General features: G+C 48.1%; 1 protein-coding gene across 5 annotated transcripts in view; it reads right to left on the bottom strand.

Moving 5' to 3' along the window:
* TENM3 (teneurin transmembrane protein 3) overlaps positions 1 to 8,926 on the bottom strand; it is a 1,236,182-nt gene extending 1,227,256 nt beyond the window's left edge. For all 5 annotated transcript variants that reach the window (XM_085641875.1, XM_085641876.1, XM_085641877.1 and 2 more), the window contains exon 1: positions 8,701 to 8,926. The gene's annotated coding sequence lies outside the window, so the exon portion shown is untranslated. The remainder of the gene's footprint in view (positions 1 to 8,700) is intronic.
* Positions 8,927 to 13,707: the final 4,781 nt, after the last annotated feature.

The following is a 13,707-nucleotide window of genomic DNA, read 5'->3' as shown; positions in this document are numbered from 1 at the left end:
ATGATCATGATGTGTTAATGGAATACAACAAACACCAAACTAAAACACACCCCACTGCAGCAGGCCTGGCTGCTGGCAACTCACTTAGCACTGCATTTACGCAAAGGCAGTGATGTAACTAACCACGAAGCGTCTGGAGTTAAAATGTCTGTATTTCTGATGCAACAAGGCAGTGTGAAGCGAAGCTCGGTAATGACTGAATAACAACAGATTGAGCAGCGCTGAGCTGTGTTAAATTTAGGATGGAAAAAACACTGGCGGAAAAGACTTATCACAAGTGCACTAAATGTTGCACTTTTATTTACATTTTTCGGAGGGCTCCACCTACAGTTATTTTTTAAGTGCAAGAGTAAATTCCCTCTCAGCCCCTTTGCTCCGTCTCTTTCTTCCGGCTCTGCAGTCAGATGTCATTCACCTTTGGTGCTTTCGCGCGCTTCTCCTTGTCCCCATAATGATTCCTTACCCTTGTTTCTCCTACCTCTCCTGGCACAGTTTGGAAGGGAAAAGCAAATCACACTGTGCATCACCTGCTTGTAATTTTGTCTTTTTGAAAATCTAATAATCCTAAAACGAGGATACATGTGATCATATTATTCCCTTTGCTTTCTGATATTTACAGTGAAATGTTATCACTATAAACCGATAGCACAGAGTATGCACTATAACTACAGGCTTGAAATAAAACCAACCACTATCCTAAAAAGAACTAGAAGCTCGGATGAAACTGCAAAACCAAATGGTGAACCATTAGAAAGTATCTTATTATTGATAAATAGCGAGCCCACAAAGAGTGGTGTCTGATAAAGGTGTGACAAATTACAAGATGCAGTCTCCCTTTGCCCCATAAACCAAAAAAACAGAAACCGATGGCAGGAAATAGCTTGTTTCCTTAATGAATGGCATTGTTTCGGAAGATCCCACCCCATAACAGTTTGCTTCATGAAACTCTTACTCAAATGTGTATTACAAGATTTTTGGACTTCTGGTGGTCGTAGGAAGACCGTCGCTGCTGGGTGCATAACATTATCCAGTCCTGGAAAAGGTGCAGTTAATTAAATAAAAGCGCTTTTAAAGGCACACACACTTTCATGCCTAGCATATATAAGAGATATTCTCCAACATGCCAAAGAAGTGATGCCAGTCTGAGCAGTGGCTACCACACCAACCAATCATAAGTTCAAAAACGCCCAAGCATGGATCAATGGAACACAGTGGTATGCCCCATGCTTCAACTTGATAGATGATGCCCCCCCAACCTCACCCCCCAGGTGATCTCTGGCTTCCAAGATGTAGTATCTGCTGGGAGTCCATCCATGGTCCTTGGCTGTGGAGCGCACTCAAACAAATCGTGAAAGCTGAAGTAAACTACAGGCACGGTGTTTAGAAATGTTCTAAAAACAACTTTCCAAACTTACATATAATTCAGCTTTCTGTGCAGCAACGGGATCTTTACCTGAGAAACTCTGACAAGGCGCTACTACCCCCATCAATCTAATGACTCTTCACTCACAAGTAACCCAAATAAGACATGCCGCTCTTTATACAACCCTCCAATGAATGAACACAATCCTTTTGGTCAAAAAAGGGAATACGGAGGGGCTGGCATCTCCAAGTCACACTTTCCCTGCATCCTTCACCTTTCGCTCAGTCTTACTACACAGTGAGATGGTCAGTGTAAAGTCATACCTGGCCGCCGCATTGACTATGCCTCAATTTTGCAATGCATCTAGAGATGCAAACTTTTTATGCAGCTATGTAAAAATGGGAAGTGAGCACTCGCTCCCTTGTCGCGCAACCTACCGCTGAGAACTGCGACATCCAACAAGAAGCTTCGTTGGCTCATGCGCACACCTGCCACAAAAGGCAGAGCCCTTTCCCTAGCTCTGTGCATGGACACCTTCCAGTGCTGGGTGGTTTGAGACATGCTAAGGCATATACTCTGGTTTCTCCACTCCTTCCCAGCTGTTCAAACAGGACTCCTCGTTTCCGCTCACTCCACTGTTCGACTGAACAGCGAGACGTGACTTGGAAGATTCTCACGGCTCAGGATTTCTTTCCCTTTTAAGCTGGGTGGTAGCTGGCAGCGGCGCCGGGATCATGCAGGGAAGAATAGGGTGCACCACACCGGCAGCCTTGCCTGCACATCAATCCAGGCATGGCATCCCGCTCCAGGCAGGAACAAACAAAGCAAAGGCACAAAGCAAAGGCACTGACATGGGGTGTGGAGCTTGTCATCTGAAACTGTGAAGGATTTTTGAGGGGGAAAAAACAGCAATGCAAAGGGATCTTTCACAAACGCATTTTAAATATAAAAGGTGATAAACATTGTGAACATAAAAATTTTTCCTTGCAGACAGCAACGACCAAATTTAGGGGTCAATCAATTCGCCTGAAGGAAGCACTTAATATTCTATTACACCAGACAAGTTATTCAAAAATGCATTCCGAATATAAAACAATTTTCTAAGGTATAGTTTGGTGTCACTTTATTTTCAATAAGCAATCCGAATGTTAGCATACAAGGCAAAATGTGTTACAGCGAGGTAAAGTGACTGGTCCAGGATCACACAATTTGGTCAAGTGGTGAAGCAGTGATTAGAATTCTAGCTACCCACTTCGACAAAAGCAAGCCAGCCACCAGACCACATTTCCCGCTTTGCCTTCAATAAGAACTAGTAAGCACATAGTAATGATTAGAGCAGAGCGTCCTGCCTTAGGCACATGTGTAAGGCTATAAATATTGTGTATGAAGAATGAATGAAACGTCATGAATAAAATGCCCCCGATGTTGAAACCTTACACACATTGGACGTCAAACCAGCCCAGACGCATTAATGCTACACTTTGGTTAAGTTTGGATATACAATAATGTCCTTTCCTGGATCATGTATGTGAGGTCGGGTCAAGAGAGGATATAACACTTCAGGCAACATCTCAGTAAAGAGCTTGTGCGGAGGCTTCACTTCCTGCCTTATCCACCTTAGACCTCATCTGGTGAGCATCCGCTCAAGATCCCACTTTTCAGAATCCCAGAGATCGCAAGATTTGGTTACAGCGAGATCTGTTCACCATCACCAGTTAAATCCGTAACTTTCAAAGTCAGACTCTTGAATTAATTTTCCTCAAACCCTATTCTGGTCAGGTTTTCAGTATTTTGGGAAAAGTGAACAACTAAATTGGAGCTAGACCGAAGCCTAAATGCGCGGAAGACCGTTCAGGGGGAATATACCAATGATCGTTCAAGACTTCACTCAGAAACCATACATGCATAACACACCACGCGAAAAGATTTAACACGCCGGCTGAGAGAACCGTACAGCTGCATAAATATATTCCCGCCACACGATGTGCAGGGAATTAGCTGACGGGGTTTTGCAGAGAAATCACTCTGCCATGGCTAGCAGGTTCCTTCATTTGTCACACCCTACCGGAACCTTGGCGCGGCAGACCTAAAAAGAGCTCCCGTCCACGAAGCAGATGTTTATGCAAAGCGTGTGCCATGTGTGAGCCTCTGCTGCCAACAGGCTAGATAAATGAAGAGTGACCCATGCCATTGTTATTGCATTTCAGAAACAACATTCAGCTATGTGCTGCATCCAGCCTCATCGGAAAGCCCTTAATTAGGACACACTAATTAAGGTACTCATGGTGGTGTATTATTTTACAATTAGGCATGTATTGATGAGGTGTTCTTGTACATCGATGGAATGTTTGAAGTGGTACTACTACTTGTTTTGTGTTTTACGGTTAATATTTTAAATCAATATTTCTACTGTTGAGACAAAGCACGAGTGAAATATGCTTAGGTTGCAGAAAAACTGTAGTTAGTAGAGGGAACAATGTTCTACGTCATGCTTTCAAAGATACTGCAGACTGATCTGAGAAACAAACACTTAGATTTTAACTGTTGACTTCTCTACTCTAAAAGTTCCTCAATTCTTGCATGCAAATATCAAGCAAATTACAATCAGGTTAAAATCAGTGTTAAATGAATAACTCATGTGCACTCACCTTTCACTTCTTTAAGTCAAATGTGTTCTGGCCCAGAACCTTCTGTACTCACCTATAGCTGGCCACCTTTGCCATGGCGAACCACAGGTCACCAGTACCAAGACTAAAACTAGTGGGAAAGCATCAAATGGGACTTGGTTTTGCTAGCGTCTCTCAGATTCAAAAGCTCAGCCGGCACTTGAAAGCACAGAGCTCCCACCTCCACCTTCATGTGATGCGTGAAGCCACCAAGGTCTATGACGGCCAGCCCCACGTATCTGTCAGACCTCTACGGATCTCCCCCTTGATAATGGAAAAGGGATGACATACATATGCTGATGACACCAAATTTACTCTCACTGCCTAGGAGATCCTAAACAAAGAAAAAACAATCAAGTACGGGAAGAAACCTAGCGAATCACACCCTAATACTTGTAAGTTACCATCACAAAGGTAACCCAAAACATCTCCAGCGCACTCCAGCTACAGGAAGCACTTCAAGAGAACTGAAGTAGATGTCATATCTATGAGAGATGTCTGCTTGTTGCAACTTCCTACTTAACGATCTGGATGTTCTATGATATGACTTCGAGCGGTTTGTTCTTGATGGTATCAGCATATTTCAATCAAGCCTGTATGTTACTACAACACAAATACTATAGGGGAACAGACTGGGCTAGGACATACACTTCACAGAGGTCTAAGAAAAAAGTTCATTCAAAAGCCCCCTAAAATACAAAATTCCTCACGCTGCGATTTGGACACGAAACATGCTTATCCTTTAGTCCGTCTTAATTTAATGTTGTGCGTCCAATAAAACCACCAACTAAACACAAATGTATCTTAAGTACACACAGGAACAAACATACAATGCCGGTCAGTCGCTGAAAATACAACATTATTCTCTCTTCATAACATTCAACTGTTAACCATGAAATGTTCAAGTAGCAATGCACAGGCTAGATTTCGGTGCTGAGATGGAACTAGCACCCGCCACAAACGAGGCAAGCGCAACACTTTCACATAAGCCTGTTTCTCCAGCTTCCCTGAATGCCCTCTTGTTTACAACCATACTTATCAGCAGCATTTAGTTTCAAAGCGCTCGGCTACCCAAGAGTTGTAGCCTTCTGTACATCACTCAGTAGAATATTGCGGAGAGTTTGATGGTAGAGCTCGTTTTTCTGGGACTCTTTCCATTGTGTGGCCAAAGGAGCTACTTTGGACCCGATATTGATGCCCTAAATACAATAAAATTGAGGCAGGTGTGTAATGAATGAGATATTGCGATAAAAAAATCAATATCCTACTCTTCAGCCAACACTAGCATCACGCGGGGGTCCTAGAGACCGCTTGGAGAAGAGACAGCTAAGCAGACTGAATGTCTCTTGTACTGAAGGAGACAGCACATAGACTCACGCGAGCCTAGTTGCATGGGCTTGGGGTACTTGCATGGAAAGCAGGTTAAAAGGTCATGCTATAGGATTAAGGGTTCTCGCCTTGCCTGTAAATATAGTGATGCCTGTAAGCGATTTCTCACTTTAATCATCCATCTTTGGAGGTGGGCAGAGGGCAGAACCATGTGTGATATCAGATGGCGATGCGTGGTGCCCCAGCAAAAAACACGCAAGACGAGTGGCAGAAAACACTTTACTACACTACATGGCATGCACATTAACACTTCTGCTGCTAGTCACGGCAGCATCTCAAGCCAACAGCAGTAAAAACATACAGAGGCAGGATTTTGGTGGGACTCGGTGTAGCGGGCAGCAGACAAGTTTTTCTTTCTTTACCCCGTTGCTTCTTAGTACCTCCAACATGCTGCAAGCACTTAGAGGCTCAGCACAGGGGATAAGTGACTGGGAAGTGAAAGGGCAGCTTCAGCGGGCACGGCTATGGAAAGGCTCAAGTGCCGCACCCACCAGGGCACAGAGGGCTACAACAGAACTAGGCTCAGTGGCGACGGTCAGACATGTCATGCACACGCACTTAAAGCATATAAAGCCAGCCGAGTACTGGATTCATGTTAATATATTTATCAATCTGGCGCAAGAAGAACATTTGCTTGAAAACTGATTCTCTCTTGCTTTACTTAAAGATAAAATGAGAAGATGGATTCTCTGAAAAGTGGTAAAAAAAACCTGCAGTCATTCCAATCCTATTGTGAAAGTGAAGCCAGGCACAAAAGTTGAATTTTACAGCGCAGAGCGAATCTGTGAACAAAATGGAAAGGGCTGGTAGCACCACGGGCCCCGCGCAATCATCTCTACCCACGGATTCTATGTCTCAGAAAAAGAGGTCACGAAGAGGCCAGGAGAGAGCCTCACTGGCTGCCGGCAACGAGTAGCATCCCACGCCATGCCAAGCCTGCCTCATGTTCCGGTGCCAAGCAGCCTGAAAATGTGGGGCAAATGTTGGCAGCATTTCGGGCACCTGCTACCATCCTGTAGGTCTTCGGAGTAGCACTGGTAGCAGGCTCCACTTTTTAATTGAAGCCTTTTTGTTTGAAATCCCTTCCAATTGTTATTGGCAACTTCTAATGTTTACTGGATACAAAATTCTCCGAAATAAGTGTCTTGGCAGAATCTGACTGAAAGGCCTCTTAAAAGAGAGAACTCCATCAAAGTCAGAAAAAGTTGAGAGCTGAGAAGTTTTAGTTTAGGCTCGGGTAAATGCAGTAGAGGGTAAAATAAATCTAACGCCCAATGCCAAGCGTCCCTCTCCTGCCATGCACCAGGGCAGAAGGCCATAGGCACACTGAAATGGCAACAAGCAAGCCCCGGAAACATTGAGCAGAGGGCACACGGTGATCGCGTTGTGCCCCAAACATACACATCATCACACTATTCACTGTGCTCGCAGCACAACTCTTGTGTGCACACGGACGTGCTGCTTTCTGTCACATGTGCTGCTTCATCCACCCGGGCCCATGCGTGTTCCATAAAAATACACACCACGTACAACAGACGGGGAGCTCTCTTGGCCCCCTCTATAGTTAGCGATTTAAGATATTCAAATGAGTCACAAAGGTTTCCCAAAGAATGCACCAAGTTCACAAAAAGTCGCAAAACTTAAAGAACGTCAAAATGAACTCATCTTTCATGAAATATTTTCACTAATAAGCTTAATCACTACGGGCAGCTCTTTATTAATGGGGAAAGAGGCATGAACCGGGTTGCAAATTGGTCAGACGTATCTCAGCACCTCGAAATTGAAAGAAATAGTTCTAGCGCATATTTGTCAAAGGTGGGGGTCTCCGCCTGCATATTAAAAGGCTGGTTGCACCGTTGCAATAATCCTAAACTTAAATATATACTATGAAATATTATGCAAGGGGTTGTGTGTGTTTCCGAGCGTGTGTTAAGTATAGATTTGGATGTGCAAAAATGGCAGGTGCAACGCTACTTTTGTTGTTTTCGGGTCTATAAAATAAAGAACTCTTTTGGGGCAATTTTCCTTAAGATGTTCTCTCGCGGAAGTAAGAGGAAAAACTAAGAGTTATAGGTGACAGGAAAACACAGCCCGTTAACCGGGTAGTTGCATTGTATCCAATGTGTGGGAAACGGAAAGAGCGCACGATAAGTGGAGGTGGTCAGACGTACGACACAAGAAACCTGTTCAATAATAGATTCGACGTTGCTGCACTGACACGTAAAGCTTTATAATTTGTGTTTTTAAAAGGGTATCCACAAAAAATTTGAGAATTCATCTAATGCCTGCATAATGCTTCATTTTGAGTTTTCCACGTACCCAGTTTCTTCGGTAGGTGCGGTCTCTGACATCAAACTCGAGGAAGCAGAACGATGAAAACTTGCTGCCGAGCTACGGCTCCAGGTGCTGGTAAAGTTTGAGATACTTTGAATAAAATACACGCGGGAAACGTTCTTTGAGTGACCCAACGCCTGTGCTCTAGAGATAGCGGCCACGACGCACGGGCAGTGACTCGGGAGGATGCTAGGGGAGACACTGGGATGCTGTCCGTCCACCTGCTGCAGCATCACGGGGAAGCAAGACGCAGGAGCTTGGAGGAAAGGCCAGCGATGGTTGGCTGGACAGGGGTCTTTGCCTCAGCTGCACCCGTGCGGGGTGGAGGCGGGGGGCACAGGGTTGAGCAGGAGGGCAGAGGGCTTCTCCGGGGCAGGATCTCACTTGACCGACCCAGCTCGCCGCTGCCAGCTCGGCGGGGACCCGCTAGACTAGCAGAGGCAGTACGAAAACCCATCTTCCATCCCGAGAGTGCGGGCATTAAACGTGCCCTCCAATGAAGGGTAGCACGGCTAGTGGGCACTGCGGTGAAAGACTCGACTTCGCAACATACAAAAGTATGTTCGCATTAAGGGTCGGGAGACTTTTACAGCTAGCGTGCGCACGTGCATGTTTCAGGGAGAGATTATGGTTTATAACACGCCAGGAAACTGTAAAGCGCCTTGAAAGCCGTTATGTTTCTACATCACGCTACATGAGACAGTGTAAATAAATAGAGACACGTGTGTGTGTGTGTGTGAAGGTTATAGTCTGAACAAGTTACTGTAACCCCGGGATGAACTACTCTTGGTTAAAAAGGGGGCAGGTTGACCAGGGGCAAACTCATTTCCATGCAGCTGGAAGTCAGGTGATCTCCACCCCCTTGAAACAAGTGACCCTCGGCGCCAGTGTGTACATCCCAGGCACGATCAATGAAGGAAGGAGAACAGATGACAATTCAGCACCCACCTGGTCCGCTTTTGCTCCCCATAAGACTGGCTGCATGGCTGGGGCGTCCTGGTGCTGTGCGCCTTGATCCAGAGCAGTGCAATATCCTGGTGAGCCGGGCCGCATCCTCCCGCCACCTGTGCGTGCTGGGTTTAGGGCTTTGCGGGCAGGACAGCTCCGTGTCTTCGCCGCACACGGCGGCAGTGTTGGAGCAGCAGCACTCTCAGCAGCCCGCGCGCTCGCGCACAAGAGGGAGGAGCACATCGCGCGCGCACGAGCCCGTTCCACCTCCTGCTCTGTGCAGCGGCGGCGCGTGACAGGGAGGGTGCCTCCACGGTTCAGCCGTGCGCCGTGCGCTAGGGGATGCCGCTGCGACTGGCGGAGAGCGGGGGACGCGTAGTAACATAACGTCGGGGGCAGCGGAGACCTGGACGATATCCGTGCAGTTCAATCAGGGGAACAGGAGGGCAGTGAGTAGAAACAGCCTAAATGTTTTGCTTTTCCGAACACAACCGGTTTCGTTCCCAGCCATAGATTTCATGGGTTTCATTCAACCTTGGACGCGTCTCCACGATGAACGTTCTCTTCCCATGTCTCTTCAAGCTAGACACTCAAAGGAGTCTTGTCCGGCACCGGCAGCAGTTACACACCTGCTGCACTCCATGTCATCATACCCACAGTATAGCCAGTATGGGGTTTCGTGTGATAACCGGATGCATTCTGGGGTTTGTAGTCTGGTTTGCTTCTATTGACCTAATTAGACAACGCACGAGACCATGATTTCTATGTAAAAAGCTCATTTATGGATAACATAAAGGCTTTGTTTCGGACATAGGAATAATTCAAGTTTTTTTTTTTTAACGTTTTACATGTTGCAGCCTTTAGAAACAAAATCTGTTTAACAGTGAACCGACATTATTCTAGCCCTTAACAAACCCATCCAGCGAGTTATATAGAACTGAAAGCCGAATACGTAGACACCAGAGCTAACCCTCACCCTGCAAAGACCTTACGTGCTCAACCCTGGTACAGCAGGTTTATCTATCACTCCGGGTACAAGCGCCTCCAGTTCCAAACATCTGACATTCCCCTTTTTTTTTGCGCAGATCTTTCCGGGTCAGACAGGAGAGTTATCACTTTCGTTTCACGTATTGCCCGCCAAATTTCACTGGCACAGACAGACCTTGGAAATCGGAGCTGGTAAGCAAGCAGATCTTCCAAATTTTTCAGCAGGGTAAGGCACTTTTTGTCTGTTGACAGGAAAGGAAGGCGCGTGCAGAATGCTGCTTTGTTGTGTTTTTTCGTGCAGCAGTCTGCGTTCTAGTGTGGTAAAAAGGAAAATATATTATTTTCTATGTTGTACTAGCCTGCTGTGTAGCTGCGGTACAGGGCTGTCTCAAGATGTTTTGGCTCTGTAGGAGATGTATTGTTTTTGTGCCCCACTATCGCTTGCTTGCACAACATTTGAGCAGCCCCACTGTTTTTGTTAGACATCGAGCAAGTCAGTGAATTGCAGGAGTTAAGTGCATGAATGCATTAATGAACAAAAGATATTAAAGCCAGTAGGATGGCTCAGTTGAACACTTTTTGCTCTCTTGTGTGACCTCCTGGAAGTGAAATATAGACGTGGACGAGCCAACAAATTAACAATGAGAAGCCGAGCTACAGCCATTACTGGACTCTTAAGAGCCCCTCCACGAGCTGGGTCCGAAAAGTGTTTGGAACATTACCCGTGCAGCACCACCATATACAAATATAATAAAGATTCTTCAAAATGAAAACAAGTGTATTTCTTTAACATGCAAAACCGTTTCAACTTAGTACATCACATTATATTGCTGCATCGAGAGGCATTTATAAAAAGTGATAGCTTTTAAACATATTCTTGTACCCTTCTCCTGCCATTGGTAAATTGAGAGGCAAGTTAGTTGTCATTTGTACCCTGTATGCAGATTCCTACATTATACCACATTATAGTCTATTTAAATCAGACTCAAGTGAGGCGCTCATTTAGCACACACCCTGAACTCACATATTTCAAAGTGCTCTCAAATGCAATAAGGTATAAAAGAAGCGCGGTGAAATAAAATATTTGCACTCAGTTCTGGTAAGGGAGGCAAACCAGAATAATGTCTAGGTTTTCTGATTTCAAGTTGTGCCATTCAGCCACTAGATAGGTATGTATTTCCCTCTTCTGTTTCACATAAAAGGTCAATGTGTTATTCTTTAATTCTTAATGAATTAGTTTAGTGGGTGTAAGGCAGAAGCCACTTAAGGCTCAGCTTGTTTTGGGCTCGAGGGTCCAAGAAGACCTCGGGCAGAGCGAGGCATCTGGCTCAAGACCAGCTCAAGCTTTCTGAGGCTTGTCCACCTGTAATACAATGTAGTCCACAACTCGGCCATTCACTGCTCAGATGATGATAAATTCAATCAATCAATCAATCAATCATGGAACTTATATCGCGCACTACTCACCCGTAAGGGTCTCAAGGCGCTTGGGGAAGGGGGTCTGCTACTGCTCGAACAGCCAGGTCTTGAGCTGTTTCCTGAAGGCCAGGTGGTCCTGGGTCATCCGCAGGTGGACGGGTAGGGAGTTCCAAGTCTTAGCTGCCAGGTAGGAGAATGACCTTCCTCCAGCGATGGCTCTCTGGATGCGAGGGACGACGGCGAGGGCGAGGTTAGCGGAACGTAGCCGGCGGGTGGGCGTGTAGAAGGTGAGGCGGCTGTTGAGGTACCCTGGGCCTAGGTCGTGGAGGGACTTGTGTGCGTGGGTGAGGAGTCTGAACGTGATCCTCTTGTTGACCGGGAGCCAGTGCAGGTCTCTCAGGTGGCACGAGATGTGGCTGCGTCGGGGGACGTCCAGGATGAGTCGGGCGGAGGAGTTCTGAATACGCTGAAGTCTTTTCTGAAGCTTGGCCGTAGTACCGGCGTAGAGGGTGTTTCCGTAGTCTAGTCTGCTGGTGACGAGAGCGTGGGTGACCGTCTTCCTGGTCTCGGTTGGGATCCATCGGAAGATCTTTCGGAGCATGCGGAGGTTGTGGAAGCAAGCTGAGGAGACGGCGTTGACTTGTCTGGTCATCGATAGGGAGGAGTCCAGTATGACGCCCAAGTTGCGTGCGTGGTCCGTCGGTTCAGGTGCGGTGCCTAGTGCCGGGGGCCACCAGGAGTCGTCCCATGCGGAGGGTGATGGTCCCAGGATGAGGACTTCTGTCTTGTCCGTGTTCAGTTTCAGGCGGCTGATGTTCATCCATTCAGCGACGTCTGTCATCCCTTCGTGCAGGATGGCTTTGGCGGTGTCGGGGTCTCTGGTGAGGGAGAGAATTAGCTGGGTGTCATCGGCGTAGGAAATGATGTTGAGGTTTTGTTGGCGTGCGATGGCAGCGAGGGGTTTCATGTAGATGTTGAAGAGAGTGGGGCTGAGCGACGATCCTTGCGGGACGCCGCAGATGACTTCGGTGGCCTCGGAGCGGAACGGAGGGAGGCGTACTCTCTGTGTTCTGCCGGAGAGGTATGAGATGATCCATTCCAGAGCCTTCCCTTGGATGCCGGTGTCGTTGAGGCGTTGGACTAGTGTGCGGTGGCAGACAGTGTCAAATGCTGCGGAGAGGTCTAGGAGGATGAGTGCCGCTGTTTCGCCGTTGTCGAGCAGGGCTCGGATGTCGTCGGTGGCTGCGATGAGGGCGGTCTCGGTGCTGTGGTTGGCTCTGAATCCGGACTGTGATGGGTCGAGGGATCCGTTCGTCTCGAGGAAGGCTGCCAGTTGCTTGTTGACGACCTTCTCGATGACTTTGGCGGGGAAAGGAAGGAGCGAGATGGGGCGGAAGTTCTTGAGGTCGGTCGGGTCCGCTGTTGGTTTCTTCAGCAGAGCGCTGAGTTCGGTGTGCTTCCAGCTCTCCGGGAAAGTTGCTGTGTTGAAGGAGGTGTTGATGATGTCTCGGAGGTGGGGTGCGATGGTAGAGGCTGCCTTGTTGAAAACATGATGGGGGCACGGGTCGGTCGGAGATCCGGAGTGGATGGTGTTCATCATGCGTGACGTGTCTTCGGGGGTCACCTCGGTCCATGTCTGGAGGGTGGCGGCGGGGTGCGAAGGTACGACCGATGGGTGCGGGGGTGAAATGTCGAAGCTGTTGTGGATGTTGGCGATCTTGCGGTGGAAGTACGAGGCGAGGGAGTCGCAGAGGTCCTGTGAGGGAGTGATGTCGTTGTTGCCGGTGCTGGGGTTGGAGAACTCCTTGACGATGTTGAAGAGCTCCTTGCTGTCATGGGCGTTCTTGTCCAGTCGTTCCCGCAGAGATTTCTTCTTGGTGGTGCGGATGAGCTGGTGATGTCTGTGAGTGGCGAGTTTCAGTGCTGTTCTGTTGTCGGCGGTCTTGTTGAGGAGCCAGGCCTTCTCAAGGGTGCGGCAGGCCTTCTTGGAGTCCTTAAGTTCGTCGGTGAACCAGGGGGCCTTCTTGCCTCTGGGCCTGGTGAGGGGGTTCTTCAGTGGCGCGAGGTCGTCGGCACAGGAGGTCAGCCACTGCGTGAGGTCGAGGGCAGCTGTGTTAGGGTCCGTGGTCCTGACAGGTGGGCTCTGGCTGAGGGAGGTGGCGAGCTGGTCGGCGGTGATCTTGCTCCAGTTTCTGTGGGGAGCCTGCTTCGGGTGATGGTGGACCGTGTTCTTTCTGAAGCTGAAATGGACGCAGCTGTGGTCGGTCCAGTGAAGTCCGGTGGAGTGGCTGAAGGTGACGTGCTTGCTGGACGAGAAGAGTGGGTCGAGCGTGTGGCCGGCGAAGTGGGTGGGGGTGTTGACCAGTTGCTGAAGTCCGAGGTTGGCGAGGTTATCCAGCAGGGCGGTGGTGTTGCGGTCATTGTTGCTCTCCAGGTGGAAGTTGAGGTCCCCGAGGAGGATGTAGTCGGCGGAGGGGAGGGCGTGAGGGCTGATGAAGTCGGCGATGTCTTCGCAGAACTGTGCGCGTGGTCCCGGGGGTCTGTAGATGAGGGTGCCTCTGAGGGTAGTCTTGGGGTCGGTGTGGATCTGGAAGTGCAGGT

The sequence above is a fragment of the Triturus cristatus genome, chromosome 2_2 (genome assembly GCF_964204655.1).
Source record: "Triturus cristatus chromosome 2_2, aTriCri1.1, whole genome shotgun sequence".
NCBI classification, from domain to species: domain Eukaryota; kingdom Metazoa; phylum Chordata; class Amphibia; order Caudata; family Salamandridae; genus Triturus; species Triturus cristatus.
This window is presented reverse-complemented; position numbering and strand designations above follow the sequence as displayed.